This window comes from Pecten maximus, chromosome 14 (genome assembly GCF_902652985.1).
Source record: "Pecten maximus chromosome 14, xPecMax1.1, whole genome shotgun sequence".
Lineage (NCBI taxonomy): Eukaryota > Metazoa > Mollusca > Bivalvia > Pectinida > Pectinidae > Pecten > Pecten maximus.
In genome coordinates this window covers 12,118,873-12,145,692 of record NC_047028.1, presented here as the reverse complement: position 1 = coordinate 12,145,692, position 26,820 = coordinate 12,118,873, and the positions used below count along the sequence as shown (strand labels likewise).

Genomic DNA, 26,820 nt, shown 5'->3' with positions numbered 1-26,820 from the left:
CTAACACACATCTATACTGCACGCATGCATCTCGCACACATAGGAGGGCGTCCTAAATGGCCTTAGCTGTATATATGACGTTAAACTTTACAAAACCAATCCAAAACCATAAACTAACATCAGCTATAACCTCCTGATTGACATCCCATTAATTAACCCAAACCTTCTAAAATACAACAATTCTAAACGCTACCTCAATTAACCTTTAACTCAATTGCATGTAACCTTAGATTTTACCATGCCCTTAACTAGCATAAACCTGAGTTTAACTAGTGCTTACCTTAACATAAACTATTAACTATAATTCAACAAACATCAACCTTACAATTCAACCTTAACATAAATTAGTTATACCCAAGAAATCCATATTTAAGAACTATTATACATATAACTTTCCAAACGATATGGTTTTTTTCACATCTTTATGCACCGACTAACCTCTAAATTATCCTATCAGATTTTCTATTCTGTGTCACGTGATCCGGACGTGAAAAAATTACACGCTACATCATCACACCAGTTACTGTCCCATCAAAGGGTATAATCGATCAGCCTGCAACAAACACTCACAACGAGGCTGAAAGGGTCGCGGTAAGAAGTTCCGGTCCCACACACCCCCTATCACTCTCTCCCCGGGAGAACTTTTCAGTCCGGTACTTTGGTTCTACGTAACGCCATTTGATTGATACAGACCCCCATTACGACGAGAGGAGGGCTGGACAGTTAACCTTCGCTCCCTTTTGTTAATTGCATAACTAGGTATTCGGGTACTCTTGGCGATCACAATCGCAAGCCCCGTAATCTCAGTTGGCTGCCGATGATTTCCGTAATGGCCGTTTCGCGTAGAAGCACACCCTTCTCATGCCCTGCGGCAGGAAAAGTAGTACTCGCCTTTGAAGCGGCCTGTTTCATTTTCTGTAATCTATTATAAATTAAACATTGGTATTTGTTATATTAACGATTTAATTTCACGAGAAAAATACGATAAGATTGATGAGCCTCGAAATCTGATATCTATCGCCATTTAATTTATACTATGATTCGGCATATTTGGTTTACATTTGTTCAGCCTACCTGTCCATCATTACACGACGCTAGGCTTTTCGCCATTCACTCAACCTACACAAGTTTGTCTTCCGAAAATTGCAAAAGAAAAATCTTCAGTGAATTCTTCAAAACCCGTTGAGGATTTTAGAAAGAGAAATAGAATTCCGTGTCAATCTTATAACTGCAGTAATATTCGTTTATAGCGGTCTTATTCGAGAGTACAACTGGGTATACGTCTGTACAGATCGTCGTGGGATGCCAGTGGAATTATGTAGATGTTGAAACTCGATATAGTGCAGCTATTTTATTCAGAGCTATGAATGTTGTTAGTTTTTCAATGCATGAGAATATTTTGTTGGAACTTACACCGACATTCACAGGATCCAACCTCAAGTGACAATAGTAATGAATTATATCTCACTCGTCGGAATATGTAAAACGATCGTTGTAAGTTTTTACACGATATCAAGTTATGAGATGAGACTGACAGACCAGTTAATTAAAAAGGACACTTAATTATCACCGACTACACAGTTTTACCTAAACCTGTCATAATATTGACTTTGAATTTAGAAGAGATATTGATTAAAAGAAAAACAAATATACATGTGTAAAATTATATGAAAATGCTGAAAGATAAATATAAAATCGTGAGAAAGGGAAAACATTGACCGTGACAGAGTGATACGCTTCGTGTTTTTATTAAAACATCTCGTGTGCTCAAAATCACGAATAATATTTCAGGTTGGTGAAAAGAGACTAAAAAAATATATTCCCAGTTCAAATCATTCTCTCGGTAATTTTTTCGACATTGGAAATCGAAATTCGAGACACGACATTGGGTTCAGTCACGCAATATATTGTGTAATATTGTGACACATACCAAGTAATACCACAAGTCACCATGATCGACCGATGCGTTTCCGACCCATCGCCCGACACCCGATTGGTCAGTTGACACATCCGAAATATGGCTATCTGTTTGTTTGTTTTGTTTTGTGTGTGTGTTTGGGTTTTTTTACGGATCACTAACAGTTTAATTCATTTAGTCACAACCAAGCCTTGGTAGGTGGCGAAGGTATGACACTCGACCGCTTTTCCTAAAGAAGAAGAAGAAGAAGAAGAAGAAAAAGAAGAAGAAGAAGAAGATCAAGAGGAAGAAGAATACCAACAACAACAACATGTCTTATAAAAATCAATAGAAGACACGTCCTAGCGATGACGTCATGGCGCTGATTTGAGTCTCACATTAAAACATGTAATCTCTGGATTAAATTCGAGAAGAAATTTTGATTTATGGTATTTAAGATGAAATTAGATATCAACTTTTCAAAAACATACCGTCTTCTAACGAGGGTTGACCTGCTTAGTGAGGTTACGCCCCCCTCAATGGTCTACGTGATACATATATTGTAGCAGGTGGGGAACTCACGCCAGGTACGTGAAATAAATGACGAACATGCTGATTAACCGTTATTACAAGTTGTTGAAGTCAGCATTTGTCTGGTTCTCTGATTGATAAAGAGAATAACATAATGTTCCGATCTTTTAAATGAGTTGGATTCGCATTACATACAATCTTGGTACATTTAGTCCTAATCACCTTGTGTGTTTTCAGGTTGTTCTCCGATTGCATTAATTTTCGAATTGGTTTTCAGATTGAATAAGATTTTGGTTCAGAATATTTTACGTTCAAATATCTGCTCTAGTATCACCAGCAGAATGCTTTAGCCTAAAGGTTCCAAAAACAAAAATAAAAGACACCAAGCGATTATATACGAAAAGTGTTCTCGCTTGATTAACGCTTCCGTGACTTGAACCTGGAACTTATATACTCTAAACAGCGGCTCTAACCAATTGAGCTATCTGGCAATTGGCATTAATTCAGAACTGTACATACACATAACTTCCGGTATAATGAACCCTGGGTAAATGACCGCCGCCATTGTCAATGACTAAATCGCATTACATCTGTATTCCCGAAGGTTTCCGTTGTGGGGCATTGACCAGTTGTTTATGTTTTGTAGAAGCCTACATTTGATGATAGGGGATTATATCGTGTAAAGGATTCATACGTGTTTAAATTGGTCTAAAACCAACCATTTATATATATATATATGTTTCCATAATGCCTCAGCTAGTCTGTCCAGGACGGGTAAGCCACGGACATCGGACTCCTGTCAACAACCCTGTAGCTTTTATCTGTATATACACATCCCGGCTTACCCTCCCCTTAAACCTCCTAGCCTGGTTACAACCAGTGGTAAACCTATAATACCATAACTCTTATGCCGGGGATGTATGTTACTATGGCCATCATCGCCTTATCCAACCCCAGTATCTTCTTTACTCCGGGTGCACAAACGTGGAAATCCCTAAACCCCTTTAATCTAAGTATACTCATCAGTTCTTGTCCCCTGCCCCTACCAATCCTCCCCTCATATCCCCTACCCTAGGTATACTCGTCCATACTTACCCTCACCTACCCCCTACCCTCCATAAACCTATATCTCATATCCTTGATAAACTCGCATATATCTACCCTTCCTAAACCTTTGTCTCCTTTCCCAAAGTATACTCGTCTATACTTACCCTCCCCTACCCTCCCTAACCCTATAAGTCCTACCCTTAATAAACTCGCATATATCTACCCTCCCCCCATATATCCTCCCCTCCCTACCCCATATCTCCTCCCCTCCCTCCCCCCATATCTCCTCTCCTCCCTACCCCCATATCTCCTCCCCTCCCTCCCCCCATATCTCCTCTCCTCCCTCCCCCCATATCTCCTCTCCTCCCTCCCCCCATATATCCTCCCCTCCCTACCCCCATATATCCTCCCCTCCCTACCCCCATATCTCCCTTCGCCAGGTACTGGTATATTCGCCCATAGTTACTCGACAACCCAAGTACACCTGTAACCTAACACCCTGGTCTGAGCGTGCAGGTGCTAGTCCTTAGTTTGAAGGAATAGGGTTCATTTATCGCATTCTATTAGTGATCAACCAACCGTAGCGACCTCTAGCACACATAGCAGGTACCCGAAATAGTCGAGAGGTGGTACACAGATATGATTAAAGCTAGGTAGAGTATTTACACAAAACGAGGCTCCACACCGGTATAGGTAAACACACCTGGACATGTATGTTTACATACTGGATCGTATTTAAGGATATATGCTACCTTATTATGATCTGGTCTCCTTTCCAAAGAGTTATACAGTAGGAGTTTAAGTGTATAATGCAGCTTACAAGTTAATTCCCACGTGTGTGATGGTGTAAGGTAGCATTAAGGTGTCCTTAACTCTAACACAAATCGCGTGTATCATGCAAGGTAGCATATAACCTTAACCTAACACAAATCACGTGAAATGCATAATGTAACATATAGCCTTAACTACAACACAAATCACGTGTAATGTGTAAGATAGCATAAAGCCTTAACTACAACACAAATCACGTGTAATGTGTAAGGTAGCATATAACATTGACTCTAACACAAATTACGTGTGTAATACATGTAAGCATATAGCTTCATCACAAATCTCGTGTTATTTGTAAGATAGCATATAACCTTAACTACAACACAAATTACGTGAGTAATACATGTAAGTATATAGCCTCATCACAAATCACGTGTAATTTGTAAGATAGTGTAGCGGGACTGGACTGGCTTGATCATCGGTGACCAGGTAGCTCAATTGGTAGAGCATCCGGCTAGTGTTCGGAGGTCCCGGGTTCGAACCCCGGTCTGGCCGTTACATTTTCTCCTCTCCTCTTACAAAATTGGCGCCCAGCTAAAATACCCACGGTGGTGGTATAAGGGTCTCGTGTGTCTTCGAGGGCGAATACTTGGAAAAAAGGAGGGAGGTGTGTAGCGGGACTGGACTGGGTCGATCATCGGTGACCAGGTGGCTCAATTGGTAGAGCATCCGGCGAGTATTCGGAGGTCCAGGGTTCGAACCCCGGTCTGACCGCTACATTTTCTCCTCTCCTGTTACAATAGCATATAACCTTAACCACAACACAACTTACGTGTAGAATACATGTAGCGTAATATACATATACATGTACAGCCTTAACCCTAGCACAAATCACGTTTGTTATAGTGCAATTTATCACAATTCACGTGTGATATGTTAGGTGAATAGATTGCCTTAACACGGATCTGATGTGAAAATGAGATATTATTTCAGTCTTGATTGTCAAAACAATATGGAATTCAATACAAAGACAATGACGACTTAAATGTTCTTTTTTCATAATGTGAATTCGTTTCAGAAAAATAAAAGGTAATTCTCATAATCAAGTTACAAGCAATTCTGCCAATAAAATCTACGAGAGCGATACACATGGTTGTCGTACGAGAGCGATGTTTCTTTTGAGTTTCATAAAATGTCCTAATCAGGGTTCTCACATTCCTTTAGGCAGTGGTCACTTGCTCCGTACTCCCTCCACCAGACCCTCACCATGATTCACGCGACAAGCACGCTATAAGCTTTGGTGTCCCTTCGCCGAGAGTCCGAATAAATAGGAAATTCTAAGTATTTTAATGAAGTTTTCCCAACACGGCGGAAGATTAATCAAACAGTAGAATAATGAAATCCTCCAGGAAATAGGTGACAATTTAATCCTAGATATACATATTGTTTCTGCAGGCCCATTCCAAATTGAAATTTGGTATAAAATTGTTTTCATTTTCGCTCGAGGCAAAAGACTTGGATCTACAGACAAGGCAATAATTATAGGTATCTCAGGTGTTTGTGAGTCAGGCGATATACCCAGGACAAGATCCAATAAAACAATATTCCTAACTCTGTCCCTATTAAACACACGTCCATATATAGACATTGGCGGAGGAACACTGACAACCACTCTTAGGGAAGATTTCAGCTAATTTTAAGTTTTATTAATTCTTATTTAAATGGTTTTAATAGTTGTGTACCTATTATTTACGACGTGTGCAACATTAGTGCGACATTAATTACTCACATATTGCACTTTTTCATATTTCAGAATACAATAATATTCTATACATAATATTTAAATGTAAATCACTACTTTACGAATTCAAATCACAAAGCTGTTTTTTATCTGAATTGAAATATAAATATCAAATTTTAATATATTTCAGAGTTCCATATATTTGAGAAATTTAATTGTCCAAACAGACACAAATACGTGTTTTCTATGAGGTATAATCTACAACTAGGTGTAATGTTAACAATACGCTGGGATCATTAGGTAGCGCGTTGTTATAACAGACACAGAAAATCATCAATGTTGGCCCATATGATCCCGCCAGTCAAACCACACTACCGTAATTGGTCTTATAAACACCCTGCGTCAGTATACACCCGTCGCCCCCGGAGTACCTATAATGGCGATAAATTCAGTATCTCCAATAACTCTAATATCGACCGAGTGTTTACTTACATCAGCTCAAACTGAATAACTTAGGCTCATATCCTTGTTTTCATTTCCCGCGAAAGTACAACCAATTACCTGTATCCTCTCGAAGGAATTGGCTCATCATGACATGCCTTCTGATAAAATTTTAAATCACTCCATACTTGTATTTTAGGTAGACATATTAATACCCTAATTGGTAAAAATGTAATTATGATACTCATTTATTAATCAATTCCCTTTGGTAAATGTTGACATATGTTTGTTTCTAATTACGTTATTAATTATACAGGTTAGATTAGACATTTGGACTATATCATCAACATTAGTGTCGGGATACCATTGGTATCTATATATTCAGATATTTAGATTTTGAGAGAGTACCCAGCTTCAGTTGTCACTAGCCATGCATGTTGATTCCGTTTCAAGTGAATGACGGTTTGTAAATACGACATCAATCCATTTTCTGGCTCCAATGGGTTTATAGAAATGTTCTAAATAATTCAAAATATTTTTTTTCTTCACATAACCATTATGAGACATTCCACACCAATATCAGTTAAACAACGGCCTGTCAGGTTTGGTACATTAAAACAAAACAATTATTACAATGGTTTTCACATCCTTGAACTAGTTAAGAAAACAGCCAAACATCACACCGAATCATTTGGCGCATATCGGCCTCATTTCAAAAGACAATGATGCTCCCTCAAAGAGCATCAATATCCCCCAAAGAGCGTTAAAACCCTTCAAACAGCGCCTAATTCCCGCAAACATGGTCAAACCCCTAAAACAGCGTCAAAATTCCCAATACTGCGTCGAACCCCCTCAAACAGTGTCAAAACCCCTTAAACAGTGTCAAAACCCCTCAAACAGCGTCAAACCCCCCCTCAAACAGCGTCAAAACCCCTCAAACAGCGTCAAAACCCCTCAAACAGTGTCAAAATCCATCCTTTAAACTGCGTCAAATAAGTCCTTAAGACAATGTTGATTTCTAGACTGTTTTCCTATCTAACTTATTACGACGCTGATTTCATCCTCCCCAAGGTAACATTGAGAGGACAGATGCCATTCTCTACAGTGATAGGGGAACAGTCTCAACTAATTGTTCAAGTCATGAAAGACGATGTTCATTTCACTGATACTTACACCAGTTATTAGCACTCAAACACTGGGGTGGATATGAATATGGACGAATTTCATTTCTTATCAATGTTTAAATTTCAAAACCTCAGATCCCGTTTTATTAAAAGTTCTTTTTGGAAAATCTTTACACGTTAAAAATTGTCCTGTTACTGAATGTTCAAACATTAAGGAATTGTGTCTGAAGGGAAATTCATTATGAGGCGAATAAATTAAGGGAACCAAATTGAAATCAGACTATGTACATTGTCAATGATATCTGTGTATTGTATACTGAAAGTTACTCTGTAAATTGTCAATGATATCTATGTATTGTATACTGAAAGTTACTCTGTATATTGTCTGTGATATCTATGTATTGTATACTGAAAGTTACTCTGTATATTGTCTGTGATATCTATGTATTGTATACTGAAAGTTACTATGTATATTGTCTGTGATATCTCTGTATTGTATACTGAAAGTTACTCTGTATATTGTCTGTGATATCTATGTATTGTATACTGAAAGTTACTCTGTATATTGTCTGTGATATCTATGTATTGTATACTGAAAGTTACTCTGTATATTGTCTGTGATATCTATGTATTGTATACTGAAAGTTACTCTGTATATTGTCTGTGATATCTATGTATTGTATACTGAAAACTACTCTGTATATTGTCTGTGATATCTATGTATTTTATGCTGAAATGCTATATTGTAAGTCATATGATGACATATGGAATAGTTAGGGTTCTATGGCGGGATAACTCAATGTTTACAACCAACACACTCCCAATTAAGACCCAACTTCAGGAATACATCACAATGACAACCGCCACGGGTATGAACTTGGTCACATGACATCCAGTTAGAACAGATATCACTTTGGCAATGGACAACGGGTATAAATTTTGGTCACATGACATTCTGTTAGAACAGATATCACTAAGACAATGGACAACTGGTGTAAACTTCATCACATGACTTCCGGTAAGGACAGATATCGCTCTGACAATGGGTTTAGACTTGGTCAAAGGTATCCGGCCAAGATAGCTATCAACATCATTCATGACATGGTACCGGAAATCGACGTAACATGTGCTACGACAGTTCAAATCAGATTAAACGTAATTGTGTCGGAGACTAGGCGTCAGGGTCCGGGGAAGGACATCCCTACTACATCTGACTGGGGGAACTCACATGACACCTGTTAGTTCTGTTCTCCAATGTCTTCTATCTAGATAATGTTGGAAAGACTGCACTGTGTGTACTATACAAACGTCGTGCATGCTAAGTGCCAATCTCGCCAATGACGTCACAACATTATAAGATGTCTTAGCTTGCTCAGCTAATTTTTCGTTCCCGCAGTTAAAGTGGATCATTTTGCAATAGGTAAAATAAAGACTGATGATGAATGATTTCTAAATATTACTCATTCAATATTTATACTGACTTGTCAAACATATCTTTCATTGTCATATTAATGACGTAAGAACATCCGGGGCCTGTCCCTTGGGAGTCGGAGTCGAGTCGCTACATCCCAATTGAGGTTATTTCTACCTGACCGTCCCGATTGTTTAAGTGCTGTATGTTCTCGTATCAGCAACAAAGGTTGCAAATGACTGTTGTCTCTGAACAATAGCGCCCTCTAGGATAATCTCGACCACGATCTCTGTGCGATGACGAAACTTGTCAAACATGTCTGCCACAAAACCAGGTAACTATCCACGAGGGAATGCTGGCTGTGTTCGGAGGCAGTGTCGGGTACTTTTGGGTAATTGAACCATTAGGAAGGTACCTGGTCTAGTTGTGTTCTGATTACTGGACAAAACATATTTACTTTTCAGTTTCGTTAAGTTGATGTATTTTTAGGATATTTATCATTATGATTTAAATCAAAATTAAAACAGTGTCATGAAATAGGTTATCTACAACACCAATTAATTCTCATTTTTGTGCTAGCCGGAATTACCAAAAATTGCCATCTCGCCCTTTTGATCCTATGGGATGTTCACATCAAGTTATATCTGTTCACAGATCGTATCTTAAAACTTACTATACATTTTAGAACTGGTCACTTTCTAAAATACTGTCGTATAATACTTCGTAGTCTACTGTCGTCAAAATTAAATAAATACTGTTCGAATTGAATATTTTTATTTTGAACATCATTTCAAAATCAGTGTCATCTGAGCGATTGATATATACAGGGGTTTTCAAGCGTCAGATTGATTTATAAAATAAGGATCAAATCATGTATCACATAGCCAAATGACTACTTACGCGGGTATGGTAATATGGTTAGTTTAGAAATTGATGAATCCGGCTTAGTCAATCTAAACCTGATACCCACAATACATCTCCCTCTATAAGATCTATATAAATCGGGTATTCTATGTACCCGACCATCCACACACTCCAATTCTGTGTCTGTAACTCACATTAGTTTGAAATGGACATCAAATGTTACAGAAGCATGGTTTTCTTTTCATCGCGACACCGTTAGCTTACATTTGCCCATTATAAACATTCAACAAGATTCTATAGCAGAGGGTGTTCTGCATACCCGTTCAATAAAAAGAAACCCCGTTGAGACTGTTTGAAATAAAGAAACTCCGGCAACAATGAGCGATTATCAAAAACTTTTCAGGCGAATCGTTTTACGACATCTTTCAACGCCTACTTTGCGATAGCTGTGAATGAGTTTTAATTTCTAAGTAGATACCGAAATGGGACATTTTAATACGTATTGACACAGAACTGGTTTTTGTAAATTCAATTTTGTATTTAATAATTACTTCTATTCCTCTACAAAATAATCAAACACTTCTTTACAAAGCATACCGAGAAACAGTTTTTGATGAAAGATTTTTTTTTCAGTTTGCTCTGCCCCCGTTGGGCAATGTTGACTTGTCGACAGTGTGACATCGTCAGAACGCACCGGGGGACAGAGCGACAAGGCCGGACCTAGCCCTCAATGTCCCCAATCATTATTGTCATCGATTTGTTAAAAAAAAAATTAAAAAAAATTGTGACATTAATTATGAGAGGCTTGACCGGTGTCGGGCTTAACAGATAAACTCATACCTAACTAACAAAAGTGTTCTCATAAACTTTTATACTGAGGAGTTGTTTTTTATTTATTTATTTATTTATTTATTTATTTATTTAATATCTATAATTATTTATCGATTAGTTTCGTCTTGGCAGGCTAACAGATTGTATTACAGTGTCTATACAATTACAATCTAATTAAAATCTAGATGGTCATTATCATCATATTTCATCGCCATATACTGTCTTCATACGGGAAGAAAAACGTGAAACATCTGTTTAAATCAATTTAATCACTAAGCAGTTACGTCAATATTGATTTCTGTTAAAATTCAACTTGTTTAGTAAGTATTAGGAAAACTAAAATGTCCCAGCTTATAAGCGGTTTTTAGAAGTTTACACATTGTATCATATGTCCGTATAGCTTTATTATATAAATACTGGGGTGTTCCTTCCTTGATATTAAAACTATGAAGACCTTAATGTTCATAAATATTTTATTCAATTTTAAGAAAGCGATAGACACTCAGTAACGCCGTTAAGATGATAACATTGCCGCTGTTTCCACCGAACCGGTAATGTTTCCCTATCAAAGACATTTATCACATAATAAATGCCACCAATGTCGAATGCTTGGTGAACACATATTGGTAATCTCGCGAGCACACGACGTCTATACCCGACCAGAGTAATGTAAAATAGATGAACGTTATGATAATACGTATACCATCTCCAGTCCAACAGGGTCCACCTTATTAGTGATGACCTTTACGATCTCTCGCCTGACATCTCGCCAAACTTCTCCCTAGCGAGATGTCGATGACGTAATTCGCTCAGTCCGCAGGTGCGAACATCACAGGTAATTGCACTTCATTAGTACTGCGAAAATTGGCGCCATTTATTCAACCTACGGGTGTTTCAGTAATTGTGAGTGACGGTACTGACCACCTATGGCCGTTAGTGACCGCTCCGTTCTGATAAAGCCACACCACTCTCAACTTGATCACATTTTCATTAAATATCAAAAACGTACAAAAATGTTGGTGTTCATTTGCGGGGCATGGACTATTTAGACGACACGGAAGTCTCCTCAGTAAAATGTTTTTCCTTCCGGACTAAGCTTCCTAGAAATTGATTTAATCTCATTTTTGTTTGTTCAAAATTGACCATGCTAAGATAACCTAGCGGAAATATTAGCGACATGGCCAAGCTGTTAATGGCCTGTGTGTGGTCAGTGACTGTCGTACTGTACGTAAAGCGATAGAGACCTGGTGTACAACGCATACTGAGGTATATTGTTAATACAGCTAATATATATTATGCAGAGTTACATATCATCTTAAGTGTAAAACATGAAAATCTACTAAATAAAAAAGATATAGATCCTGTTTACTAACAGAACAGAAAAATATAATCACGGGAAAAATGCAAATAAAAAACGACGTTAAGACTAGCCTAGGATTGCTTATAAACCATAGCCTTCGGAAAAGGGGGGCATTTTACAGGACAAAATCTACTGACTGCAACTCCACTATAGAGGGGGGGGGGGGGGGGGGGGGGGGGGTCAAGAAAACACTTCTAACATTGCACATCAGTGTATCAGGAAACAAGTAATAAGATGGTCATTGGCTTTGAAACCAAATAAACAGAAAACACCAAACTGTTGAATACTGATGTACAAATCGACAAGGACACACGGACATCGACACATGTCGGTATGAGATAAATACAACTTGGGGACCCCACTATATCATATATTCTACTCCTGTTTCCTGTCATCAATATACATCAATCGATTTCACTAAATATATAAATATATTCAATGAACTGGAAAATGTTATGCATCACATGAACGTAACGGATCCACTACGTGTACCTAATGGGTAAATGATACATCACGTGTACGTTACGGGTAAATCATACATCACGTGTACGTCACGGGTAAATGATACATCACGTGTACGTAACGGATAAATCATACATCACGTGAACCTTACGGGTAAATGATACATCACGTGTACGTTACGGGTAAATGATACATCACGTGTACGTTACGGCTAAATGATACATCACGTGTACGTTACGGGTAAATGATACATCACGTGTACGTTACGGGTAAATGATACATCACGTGTACGTTACGGCTAAATGATACATCACGTGTACGTTACGGCTAAATGATACATCACGTGTACGTAACGGGTAAATGATACATCACGTGTACGTTACGGGTAAATGATACATCACGTGTACGTGACGGGTAAATGATACATCACGTGTACGTTACAGGTAAATGATACATCACGTGTACGTAACGGATAAATCATACATCAAGTGTACCTAACGGGTAAATGATACATCACGTGTACGTAACGGGTAAATGATACATCACGTGAACGTTACGGGTAAATGATACATCAAGTGTACGTTACGGGTAAATGATACATCACGTGTACGTTACGGGTAAATGATACATCACGTGTACGTTACGGGGAAATCATACATCACGTGTACGTTACGGGTAAATGATACATCACGTGTACGTTACGGGGAAATGTTACATCAAGTGTACGTTACGGGTAAATGATACATCACGTATACGTTACGGGTAAATGATACATCACGTGTACGTGACGGGTAAATGATACATCACGTGTACGTTACGGGTAAATGATACATCACGTGTACGTTACGGGTAAATGATACATCACGTGTACGTTACGGGTAAATGATACATCACGTGTACGTTACGGGGAAATCATACATCACGTGTACGTTACGGGGAAATCATACATCACGTGTACGTTACGGGTAAATGATACATCACGTGTACGTGACGGGTAAATGATACATCACGTGTACGTGACGGGTAAATGATACACCACGTGTACGTTACGGGTAAATGATACATCACGTGTACGTGACGGGTAAATGATACACCGTGTGTACGTTACGGGTACATCATACACCACGTGTACGTGACGGATAAATACATGTATAGAGTGTTACAATAAGCGGAGTAAATATGTATATTAAGGAGAGTAAAGGTTTATATTAAGGAGAGTAAAGGTTTATATTAAGGAGAGTAAAGGTTTATATTAAGGAGAGTAAAGGTTTATATTAAGGAGAGTAAAGGTTTATATTAAGGAGAGCAAAGGTTTATATTAAGGAGAGTAAAGGTTTATATTAAGGAGAGTAAAGGTTTGTATTAAGGAGAGTAAAGGTTTATATTAAGGAGAGTAAAGGTTTGTATTAAGGAGAGTAAAGGTTTATATTCCGGCGCGTACCAGGTTTGTCTTCCGGCGCGTCCCGGTTTACTCTTCCGGCGCGTACCGGTTTGTCTTCAGGCGCGTCCCGGTTTGTCTTCCGGCGCGTCCCGGTTTCTCTTCCGGCGCGTCCCGGTTTCTCTTCCGGCGCGTCCCGGTTTCTCTTCCGGCGCGTCCCGGTTTCTCTTCCGGCGCGTCCCGGTTTGTCTTCCGGCGCGTCCCGGTTTGTCTTCCGGCGCGTCCCGGTTTCTCTTCCGGCGCGTCCCGGTTTGTCTTCCGGCGCGTCCCGGTTTGTCTTCCGGCGCGTCCCGGTTTGTCTTCCGGCGCGTCCCGGTTTGTCTTCCGGCGCGTCCCGGTTTCTCTTCCGGCGCGTCCCGGTTTCTCTTCCGGCGCGTCCCGGTTTGTCTTCCGGCGCGTCCCGGTTTCTCTTCCGGCGCGTCCCGGTTTGTCTTCCGGCGCGTCCCGGTTTGTCTTCCGGCGCGTCCCGGTTTCTCTTCCGGCGCGTCCCGGTTTCTCTTCCGGCGCGTCCCGGTTTCTCTTCCGGCGCGTCCCGGTTTCTCTTCCGGCGCGTCCCGGTTTGTCTTCCGGCGCGTCCCGGTTTGTCTTCCGGCGCGTCCCGGTTTCTCTTCCGGCGTCCCGGTTTGTTTCCGCGCGTCCCGGTTTGTCTTCCGGCGCGTCCCGGTTTGTCTTCCGGCGCGTCCCGGTTTTCTCGGCGCGTCCCGGTTTCTCTCGGCCGTCCCGGTTTCTCTTCCGGCGCGTCCAGGTTTTCTTCCGGCGTCCGGTTTCTCTTCCGGCGCGTCCCGGTTTGTCTTCCGGCGCGTCCCGGTTTGTCTTCCGGCGCGTCCGGTTTTTTCCGGCGCGTCACCGGTTTATATTAGCGGTAGTTTTCGCGCGGATTCACGGGCGTTATTAAGATTTATTGCTTTATTGAGTGCACGCGAGAATAGGAATTCTGATCTCGACGTTACGTAAATGATACATATGTGTGACGGTAAATGATACATCAAGTGTACGTTACGGGTAATGATTCATCACGTGTACGTTACGGGGAAATGTTACATCACGTGTACGTGACGGGTAAATCATACACCACGTGTACGTGACGGGTAAATGATACATCACGTGTACGTGACGGGTAAATACATGTATAGAGTGTTACAATAAGCGGAGTAAATATGTATATTAAGGAGAGTAAAGTTTTATATTAAGGAGAGTAAAGTTTTATATTAAGGAGAGTAAAGGTTTATATTAAGGAGAGTAAAGGTTTATATTAAGGAGAGTAAAGGTTTATATTAAGGAGAGTAAAGGTTTGTATTAAGGAGAGTAAAGGTTTATATTAAGGAGAGTAAAGGTTTATATTAAGGAGAGTAAAGGTTTATATTAAGGAGAGTAAAGGTTTATATTAAGGAGAGTAAAGGTTTATATTAAGGAGAGTAAAGGTTTATATTAAGGAGAGTAAAGGTTTATATTAAGGAGAGTAAAGGTTTGTATTAAGGAGAGTAAAGGTTTGTATTAAGGAGAGTAAAGGTTTATATCAAGACGAGTAAAGGTTTATATTAAGGAGAGTAAAGGTTTGTATTAAGGAGAGTAAAGGTTTATATTAAGGAGAGTAAAGGTTTATATCAAGACGAGTAAAGGTTTATATTAAGGAGAGTAAAGGTTTATATTAAGGAGAGTAAAGGTTTATATCAAGACGAGTAAAGGTTTATATCAAGACGAGTAAAGGTTTATATCAAGACGAGTAAAGGTTTATATCAAGACGAGTAAAGGTTTATATTAAGACGAGTAAAGGTTTATATCAAGACGAGTAAAGGTTTATATTAAGGAGAGTAAAGGTTTATATTAAGACGAGTAAAGGTTTATATCAAGACGAGTAAAGGTTTATATTAAGACGAGTAAAGGTTTATATTAAGACGAGTAAAGGTTTATATCAAGACGAGTAAAGGTTTATATTAAGGAGAGAAAAGGTTTATATTAAGGAGAGTAAAGGTTTATATTAAGGAGAGTAAAGGTTTATATCAAGACGAGTAAAGGTTTATATTAAGGAGAGTAAAGGTTTATATTAAGGAGAGTAAAGGTTTATATCAAGACGAGTAAAGGTTTATATTATGACGAGTAAAGGTTTATATTAAGGAGAGTTTAATGTAGAAAAGAGGAGGAGATATCACGTGATGAGGCGTAATATATTAAAATAAAGAGAACTTAAATAATGTTATCTGACTTTTTCTATTTAGAGTCGCCACGATGTTGTCTTCATTGTTAGATGAATTGTTGATGTGACATAATACAGATCTTTCAGTCCTGAGGTGAAATGAAAGGGAGGAATATCACTGAATTCTCGACCAAATCATATTTGAAATAATGATAATACTGATACAGCGACCCTCCATCCGCTTCTTTAACGTTTAAGGGGAGGTAACTCAGTTATACCGGGTACAATTTTTTACTTTATCACTAGGTTTTAAATAGTACTACGAGTTTTTATAAGAATTATTTTTGTAAAACTGTGTATGAAATACCCATCAGTTATAGATACTAACGAAAATAAAGTTTAAACTTTTATATTACCTAAACAAAAGCTTAATTCTGTTTTCTCTTTTTTATCTAAAACTTTTCTAATATACGATAGAAAAATACTTATCTGCATACAGTAAATAGTCCATACATATTGATATTTGGAATAAATAATATTCTCATATATGAAAAAAAAAATACATAACACTTAAAATGTTATGAAAGTCATATTACCATTTCGATTACATGTACATATAATATTGGAGGGACAATCACCAGACTCAGTCAATGTAATAGCCAAAAGAGTTTATCGCGAGGAACATTACGTATTTCTCGTTAAAAATCACACACACAAATACTCAAGACTTCATCCGAAAAATCAACAAATACAAATACATTCAATTATACTCTGGTCAATTCTAAACTGATCAATTAAAGTTGTCCGGGGTGCTACGTAATAACCTATTATAGTGTTCACGCCTCGGACTGGACAAACACGGACACGTGACACTATTCTGGGTTAGGTGACGTTTTTATTACCCTGGAATCAAATATTTTGACACAGGGCTTTATATCACAACAAATCAAATTAATCTTACTGAAGATGTATTAATCGGACCGTCTATAGAGCGGACCGATTCCGGAGATTGTGGTACGGAAAACATCCCCCAATTAGACGGATAATTAGTCAAGTCTAATTACACAACACGTCAGGTCTCTAACCCCGGAGGGACATAGTTTAGGGGACGGATTGGACGGGCAGGTTCCGGAATCGCGAGAAAAGTGTTAAAACCCGGGGACATTTCTTAGTGGTTAGTTTTTGTTCCGCGCGCGTTCTAGCCGTAAGATATGACATCATAATAGCCTTATTAGGACACCAATCAATTTCCTGTTAATTATAGAGAACCCTCGTGGAGCAGGTTACAACAACAAACCACTATCACCGAGTTTAGAAGAAAAAAATTGAATGCCCAAATAATTGACTGATAGCACGCGAATATATGTACAGTTTGTCCAACTTAATTGTCTTCCGAATCAAAGTAAATAACAGGCATTGCCATCCCCGATAGAAATTTATTTATTTTCCAGATTGGTAGATCAATAAATGAAGAAATTTAGATAAACATATGTAAGCATGCAATATCTTGTGTTTTGTGAAGAAAAGAATATGGAAATAACACTAAAACTGCGGTCTGTTTTTTAAATCAAATTTCTACTTCAACAAAATAATTAAGCTTGTTTATTATGTACTCATTAAGTAATTTCTGGAGTTAAGTTGTGAGGACAAATAATTATGATGAAATAAAAGGCGCTTGCCCTGCTAGGTACGAGATCTGTGAAATATGACAACTTACAGATTTATCACCTCCGGACCTGGGCTGTCAGATTTTAGGACAACAGGAACCATAGCTAAACGTGTGTGTAAAATGTTTTATTTTATAATAATGATCTGTAATAAATCAGTGTAGTAGCAGTTATACAATTTTATCTACGGGTAGAGAGCAGTCATTTCATGCAATTTCATTAATTGATTTTTTAATTAACAAGGGCTAGGGGCATGTCAGTGTCAAGTTTTACATAAAATAATTCTCATTCGATCGGAGTAATCCGTTAAAATGCTGGTTATCTGGGACCTGACAGGAACCGTGAGGTTACAATCTGTCACGAACTACCATTTAGTCTGTTTACCAATTAGCTTAATTGTTAATTAGATCCTGATATCAATATTACATAACAAGAGCATTAAATAAGCATTATATAACAGATATATTTTATGAAAATTACAGATACAGAATATTATATAACTCCGGTCCGGTTTATCATCGCCGATAATATAATTATTTATTGAAATACACCCTGTCCGTAGGCTCAGACTCATATAACTTGTATATTATATAAGTATCATATAATATGTAATAATATGTATAAATATGTATAGATAATATAGCCTATAATTTTTAGGTATCCACATTACATTATTACGGAATCTAATGGAAGGCAGTAATAGTATATTACCAGTGAATTATATAAATATTGTATTGTCTGCATCAGTCTGACTACCAACATATAATTATTATATAACCTATATATGATAGAAATATTATATACCTGTATATATTAGAAACTTTATAGATATAACATATCATAAAATTATCATACATCCACTATATCATACAAGTATTATATAACCTATATATCATAACAAGTTTATAAATATAGCTTATCATAAAATTATCATACAATGTACATCCATTACATCATATAATTATTATATAACTTTTATATCATAACAAACTTTATAGATATAACATATTATAAAATTATCATACATTCACTATATCATACAAGTATTATATAACCTATATATCATAAAAAGTTTATAAATATAGCTTATCATAAAATTATCATACAATGTACATCCATTACATCATATAAATATTATATAACTTTTATATCATAACAAACTTTATAGATATAACATATTATAAAATTATCATACATTCACTATATCATACAAGTATTATATAACCTATATATCATAAAAAGTTTATAAATATAGCTTATCATAAAATTATCATACAATGTACATCCATTACATCATATAATTATTATATAACTTTTATATCATAACAAACTTTATAGATATAACATATTATAAAATTATCATACATTCACTATATCATACAAGTATTATATAACCTATATATCATAAAAAGTTTATAAATATAGCTTATCATAAAATTATCATACAATGTACATCCATTACATCATACAAATGTTATATAACCTATACATTAAAGAAAGTTTATAGATATAACATATTATAAAATTATCCTACATCCACTATACCATACAAATATCATATAACCTATATATTATTTAGCTATAATTTTACCTATTTTTCTTGTAAAATAACTGTGTACAATGATCCTCGTCTTAATGTTGTTTGTACTTTAAATATTCTGTTTATGTAATCTTCATTATTGGAGGAAATAAAGAGAATAATAACAATAATATAAGGAATATAGCATATTATAAACAGTTCATCATGGAATTATAACATATGTATCTTATATAAGTATTATGGAATATAGCATATTATAAACAGTTTATCATAGAATTATAACATATGTATCTTATATAAGTATTATGGAATATAGCATATTATAAATAGTTTATCATATAATTATAACATATGTATCTTATATAAGTATTAAGGAATATAACATATTATAAACAGTTTATCATAGAATTATAATATATGTACCTTATATAAGTATTATGGAATATAGCATATTATAAACAGTTTATCATAAAATTATAGCATATGTATCTTATATAAGTATAATATATTATTACTATAAAGTCATTCTAATCTATTATAATCAAAAGCAGATTTTTATAAAATCAGTATTAACTAGTACACTATGTTATATTATTACCAGACATCAAAATCGTATTGCATGTATTATAATTAATCTGTGTAGATTTATAATAATTTATATACAAAATGTACCCATTTCAACTTGTATGTTACATGTTATAAAACTAGTATATAACTGATGATTATCATATAGAAAAACAAAGATTGTGATAGCGATACAGTATACTTATAATGCTTATAAAGAAAGAAATGCAAAGAAGACCGACAGGAAGAAAGACAGACCTAGAGATCTAAGAGTAAGATTCATAAACCAAATACACAATATATATCTTTAAAATTTTCCATAACGAATTTGATGTAAAATCAAGATACTTGACGGTTACCAATTTGAAACACACAAAAAATAAATAACATAATTTCTGTTTGTTTATACACAGGAATTCTGTTTTAACTGTGAGCTATGATAGTTTATCTATCGTCCGAGATGCGGGGTTATGATGTTTATAAAACAGATCATAACATAACAGACAGCACTGCTAGATGGAAAGTATTATGTGCAAATCTATCCTCAGTTCAATCTTTTCTACAGCAAATGTCACAATTGATTATAATATTTGTGAAATAAGAATCCAGGATTTTCCCAACATGCCAAGATGTACGATAAAAAAATCAATTTTAATGGATTCAAAACTTATCGAACATTTTAAAAAATAATTACATGTCTTACCGGCTTTATAAAACAGCATTGGAGATATTTTTCAGATTTATAAGCTTGGTGTGAACATTTTTTATCAATTTCCAGCTAGTATCGGTATCTGGCGTTATATTTAATATCTATATTTTACAATATCAGATCGATATGAACAGTTGGAGTAATCATATGTTCACAAGATTAGCTACTGTAGGGATAGGTTGTTTACATGTCGGTATTGAGCTGGTCAGTAACCTTGCCCATCATTCTATACGTGACTGTAAGATGAATTCTTACATCAGCATGGCTCAGTGATTCTGCTGAAACATATTATCTCGTGTATCCCCGACAGCTGTGGCTTGACACAAGGTGCGAAATTATCGATCACCGGGCCGTCAGCCGAACAGTTCGGCAATGGTGTAAGGGAAGTAACCCCGATAAGCCGAAGATTTTTGCTAATTTTATGAAGAAAATTATTTTACGCAAGCAATACAAATGTCACTGTACTACCCTCTGTAAATTGGATAGGATATTCTGATACAGGTATACACATTTCCTACAACAACCATCAAGTGTAGTGCTATTTATTTTAGATAATGCATTAACCAATTCTCCTCCTCTCTTACATAACGTATAAACACAATATCCAAATCAGTAACAAATCAATTTCATTTTCAATGTACTTATAAATTCTGTATCTAATATACTGGAACGATTTATCTCTTCTCTCTAATATCGAGCATTAGTACCTTTGATATCCACAATACTGTTATATCTTCTCTCTATTATCAAGTATATACCTCTAATATCAAATAACCTGTTTATCTTTACCCTCTACTATCAAAAATAGATATGCTGACGTCACAACCCTCTAGTATCAAAGATAAAGGCACCGCCAACCTCTAATATCAAATACTATCTTTAAGATAGTCTGGGGCCTCTACCCTCTAGTATCAAAAATAGTTAATCGGTCGCCTTGTATCAAAATATCCTGGGGCCTCTACCCTCTAGTATCAAAAATAGTTAACCGGTCGCCTTGTATCAAAATATCCTGGGGCCTCTACCCTCTAGTATCAAAAATAGTTAATCGGTCGCCTTGTATCAAAATATCCTGGGGCCTCTACCCTCTAGTATCAAAAATAGTTAATCGGTCGCCTTGTATCAAAATCTATATTCTGGGGCCTCTAACCTCTAGTGTCAAAAAATATTATGGTGCTTCTTCCTTCTAGTATAAAAAAATATATAATCTCGCGCATGTAGCCCCTAAAATAAAAAAAGATACATATTCCATTGTATCTACCCTCTAGTATCAACTATAGATTTTCTGGCGCCTCTTTCCTCCACTATCAAAAATAGACATTCTCGCGCCCTCTAGTGTCAAAGATAGATAATATTGGGCTTCTACCTTCTTTTATCAAAGATATATATTATTGGGCTTCTACCTTCTTGTATCAAAGATATATATTCCGCTGTCTCTACCCTCTAGTACCAAAGATAGTTCTTCTGGCGCCTGTACCTCTAGTATCAAAATAGATACTCTGGTGCCGATAGCCTCTAGCATTAAAACATACATTCTGACGCCTCCGCACTCTACAGGGTCCATTGCCTATTATAATGACGAACATGTAGGGAATGAACGGTGTTTTTATTGCGTTTACCGTAGTATGAACGCAATGGTTTGGTTTGGTTTGGTTTATTTTGTTTAACGTCCTATTAACAGCTAAGGTCATTTAAGGACGGCCTCCCGTGCGTGCGTTGAACGCAATGGGATACATACATATGCTATATAGCTCGTTACCGCTATATATTGAATACACCGTAATCGCAATAAAAACACCGTTCAATGCACATATTTACATCCAACAAATCGTTGAAATACCGTACGAAGAAAATGAAGGTCGTGATGTGTTGCGACGTTGGTAACTACGGCAGCCGTGGTTGCTAAGGTCATATAGTTACAATGATTCTACGTAAAGACACCAGTATTGTTTAAAAAAAAATAAAAGAAACAACTCAACATTTTTGTTTAATATATTTTACGTTTTCCAATTGATTGATATATTCCGACAATCCACAATTTCCGTTACGGATTAACCATAGTTGTCACAGCGGGTATTGACACAGATTTAGTAGTGACGTGGTCGAATGTAGGAATTGTACGCTTCAGCCATTTGTTGTTAGCTTACCTCGAGGAGAAGTTAAATATTCACTCATTTCCGCAATCCAGTTTAGTTTTTGACAAAATACTCACTTAACATTAACTTTTTATACAGAAATCATAGGTTTACAAGAGAAAACGCTTAAATTGCATTGACCAGTCCTTTGAAAATGGCGTTCCGGTACCGTCACAAAGAGACGACGTCATGATTATGTTACCGATTCCCGCTCTTATTAATCCGCTGAGCCTTTTTTCATTGCGTTTACGCTAATTTTAACGCAGTCAGAGTTTACTAAGCTTAAGAAGGGAGATGTTAATATATTTCCGTGACGTAAAATTGCAAAGAATATTGCGAGCATTTTCATCGTGTCTTTTTTAGTGATTGGTGTTCTGTGTCATACAAGTATTACTCACATAAAAACAAAAGCTTCTGGCCACATACTAATCAAACCTGACTACAGAAACGATGTCTTCCCACTTAGCCAACATACCCTATTTTAACACTGGGCACAGGTGAGAACAATAGGTAGTAATTACAGGTAAAACATATATGTGGAACCAACATCTATCTCTCAACTAGTTTCAAAAATAGGTATGCTTTCGGTAGAAATGACAATGTTATTACATATTGTGCTGAGTCAGACATATCTATGGCGTTTTCCATATTCCAAACAATGTAATAAGTTATTTTTAGAGAACTATAAATATGTACTTGGTTTCTACAGCTGTTCGTTTGAAATTCTAGTCGTATTGAACTATGATAATTGTCAAAGACAGGCCATCTATCACTCGTAAATCAATTATGTATCTGTGATGAAATCTACACCATTGATCGATTGTAACACATGTTTAGATTTCATTCATTGCCCTTGGGAATCACCAAGCGTATACTTATCAAATAAGATATATACATTTTAAACTAACAACGGCTCCATAGCTCAGTTGGTTAGAGCGCCAGTCTAGTAAACTGGAGGTCGAGGGTTCGACTCCCTCTGGAGCCTGTCACTTAAACTTTTATTGAATTGTTTTTTTTAAGCTTATGGAGCGTATATTTTAAAACTTTATTGATTTTTTTAACTATGCGTAGAAAGTCTCAGTCCATTGCAATGTATTTCAAACGAGAGAATTTCAGCTCATGATTTTTGTTTTTAAATTGAGGTCCTTCCTAGTAAGGATAATATACTAAGGTTTTCATCGTTACAAGAAATACTATTATGTACCCTCCTTCACTTCCGAGTTCCTGTCCTGGTACCTTATACGTTATAAAGACTACTATCATCTCTATATTAATGTTTCACAGTACAACCTCACCCAGAGTAATATTTAAACGTTCCGAGATATCACTTCCTTAAAGACACGAACAAAAGTTTTACGAAATATATAATGTCGTTTTATAAATATGGAGGAGCAGCAGAACTTGTCTGTATACAGTACAAGAGTTGTTGACTCCCCCTCCATTTTGACTCTAAACATGACTGTAAAATGAGGAGGCCATATCACCAGACACAGTAGAGACACCTGTACTAACTAGTTATAAATCACAATATGTAATCAGCTTCGCCAACAACAAAACAAAAGGAAATTCATTGAATCGATCCGAAGTTATATGTAATATGTTACAGCAAATATCGGATACCGTCTTGTAAAATATGTACGAGTTGCTTCCCTTCAACTACTATACCGTATGTCTGCACAGATCAAATCTTCTGCACAATATATGGCTTCCTCGTTGGATACAATATATATTGCGCGAGAAAGACAAATTTCTGCTTGTTGTAAACATTTTATCAACAAATTTCGAAAGAGACAGGTTTATCAATAATAAGAAACGCCTTATAGTTTTCTTTTCTTCAGTTTTTAGCATGATTGAAATACTTAAAAACATTTAGGCTTAAATTAATTTTTACTTTAAATATGTTTATTTGCCAAAAAATTGAAAAAAGTGACAAGATGATTGGGTACAGGTGCCAATATTAAGTTTAATTAAGGCAGTTTGTCCCACTCGACCCCGGTCTTATCAACGTTCCTTGATTTCTTAGCTTAAAATTTTCGATAGAAAAGAATTAATGAATTTAAGGACAGTTCCATTTTTCCCATAAATCCACTCATGCTTCCCTAGGGGAATTTTAAGTTAAAAGACGTTAATATAACAGGGGCCTGCAGATTACTAATGTGTTCAAACATTCCAAGACCTTTTTTTTAATCAAGATTTGGTATTATTGCTTATTTATCTAATAAAAAAAGAAAAAAGAAATAAAGAAAGAAAAAGAAATAAGAAGAGGATTTCTGTTAATTAGTTATAATTCCTTAACGACCCATAAACACTATAAAGTCATTTGCGGAGAAAAATGTGAGTAAAAATTATGAGAAAATAATGGCTAAAGACGAAAAGACATCAAACAAATGAAACATGTAAATATATAAATAAATATTGGTACACTCACGATTAGTTCAGATCTAAGAAGCGGCGATGGTTACTCAAATATTGTGATACAGACTAACGGCCTTCAGATAGTTTTATATAACTCTCTCTTGTAAATTGTAGATGCAATCCAATAAAAAGTGTTTAATGGGACCTTCTGCGTACGTTTTATTTATTTTAATGTTTCAATTATACTTTTATCAAATAATAACTGCTTTAAAATATCTTTTTTTATCCATTATATTACAGACAAAACCAATTTCAATGTCAGACTTTGTCAGAATATTTAACAAATTCACGAGTTATCTCCCTTTGAACGTGATTGCTGAACAAACTAGTTGTCATCAAATTCATTTTTGAAAGTCAACATTCATGAATGATATATAGTCTTTACAGGTTAGAAAAAAAGACCTCCCGATAATTTGTGACAGGAATGTAGCATTACCTGCTGTTGTATCTTGAGCCTCAGAGGAAATAAGACGCCTGGTGTAACTTTGCAGGCCATTGTTACACGCCAGTATACAGAACAATAGATTACCTACAATATTACGTAGATCTGATATACACAAAATGTATCTGATCCGTAAGTTTACGGAATTTTCACTCCTATTATGCGACACGGCAGAAATAACCGACTGAAACACCTGTGAGTCCTTTGTGGTAGTTCTACATTACCTGTCGGACCAGATACTGGTAGTCTAGTCTTCACTCGAATTCCCTAACATACATGTATTAACTACGGAAATGTACACTGTTACGTGTTATTGTGGAAATTTGAAAAATATTGCTAATTTAGACTATCTAGTTTTTTGGGTTATATATTGTAAGCTTAAGAAATTACATCGCCTCCTCATCATCACGTGTGACCGTAGATGTTTGTTAGTTTTAAATGGTTTAACGTCACCGCAACAACCAGAGTCATACGATGACGGGTAAGGCACGGAGTCAATGAGTGAAGAGGCGCTCGTCTAACGTAATATAAGTATATAATATAAAACGTATGTAAGATATACCACAGTCATACAAGCTTAAGTAGCTTTAATTTCCTTATAGTCATTTCTCGGATATAACTGTAATTATGTATACCTTAATTCGTCACTTATTGACACGCCAGACAACATGTGATAAAGGTACAAAAAGCAACATCAATATTTGACATAATTAGATGAACATTTAAGTTTCTTGATTTAAAACTATTCACGCCACTCTACAAATCACTAGTAAGAACCCAGCTCGAGTATGGCAGTGTTGTTTGGAAGCCCTACAGAATGAAACATATTGAACAAGTGGACGGTGTTCAGAGGAAGACACCAATACAACTACCTTGAATGGGAGCTTGTCGTATCCAGAAAGACTGAAGATGCTGAAACTGGCGACTCTTTTTTACATGCGTTTATGGGGTGTTATGATAGACAGTGAGTGGAAAATACGATGAGAGGGCTAAACAGTTTATACGGATGTGTTCCGATACCTCAGAAAGGTCGTACACAACGACAAGCTCGTTGAACGTTTAACATTGGCGAGCTATTTCACTCTTCACTGAACTCCACGTTCCGTTATATATCAACTTTCGTAAATGTTCTCGATGATTATAAACCATCAGACGAGAGTTAACCTAACTATGTACAATAATTCCAATATCTTTGTAGTCTTACTACAACTAACAGGCAATATCAACTATAAACATCACACTAATGTTCAGGTTTTCTACTAGTGTTGTCGATATTTTGTTAAAATTAAATTACTGAAT

At 36.4% G+C, this 26,820-nt stretch overlaps 1 long non-coding RNA gene and 1 other non-coding gene across 2 annotated transcripts in view; one reads left to right on the top strand and one right to left on the bottom strand.

The window, feature by feature from the left end:
* The window catches only part of LOC117341632, a 112,391-nt gene that overhangs the window by 74,635 nt on the left and 10,936 nt on the right, over positions 1-26,820 (bottom strand). The window lies entirely within an intron of this gene.
* Trnat-agu lies at positions 23,576-23,649 on the top strand. Its single transcript has one exon. It is a non-coding gene; the product is annotated as a tRNA-Thr (tRNA).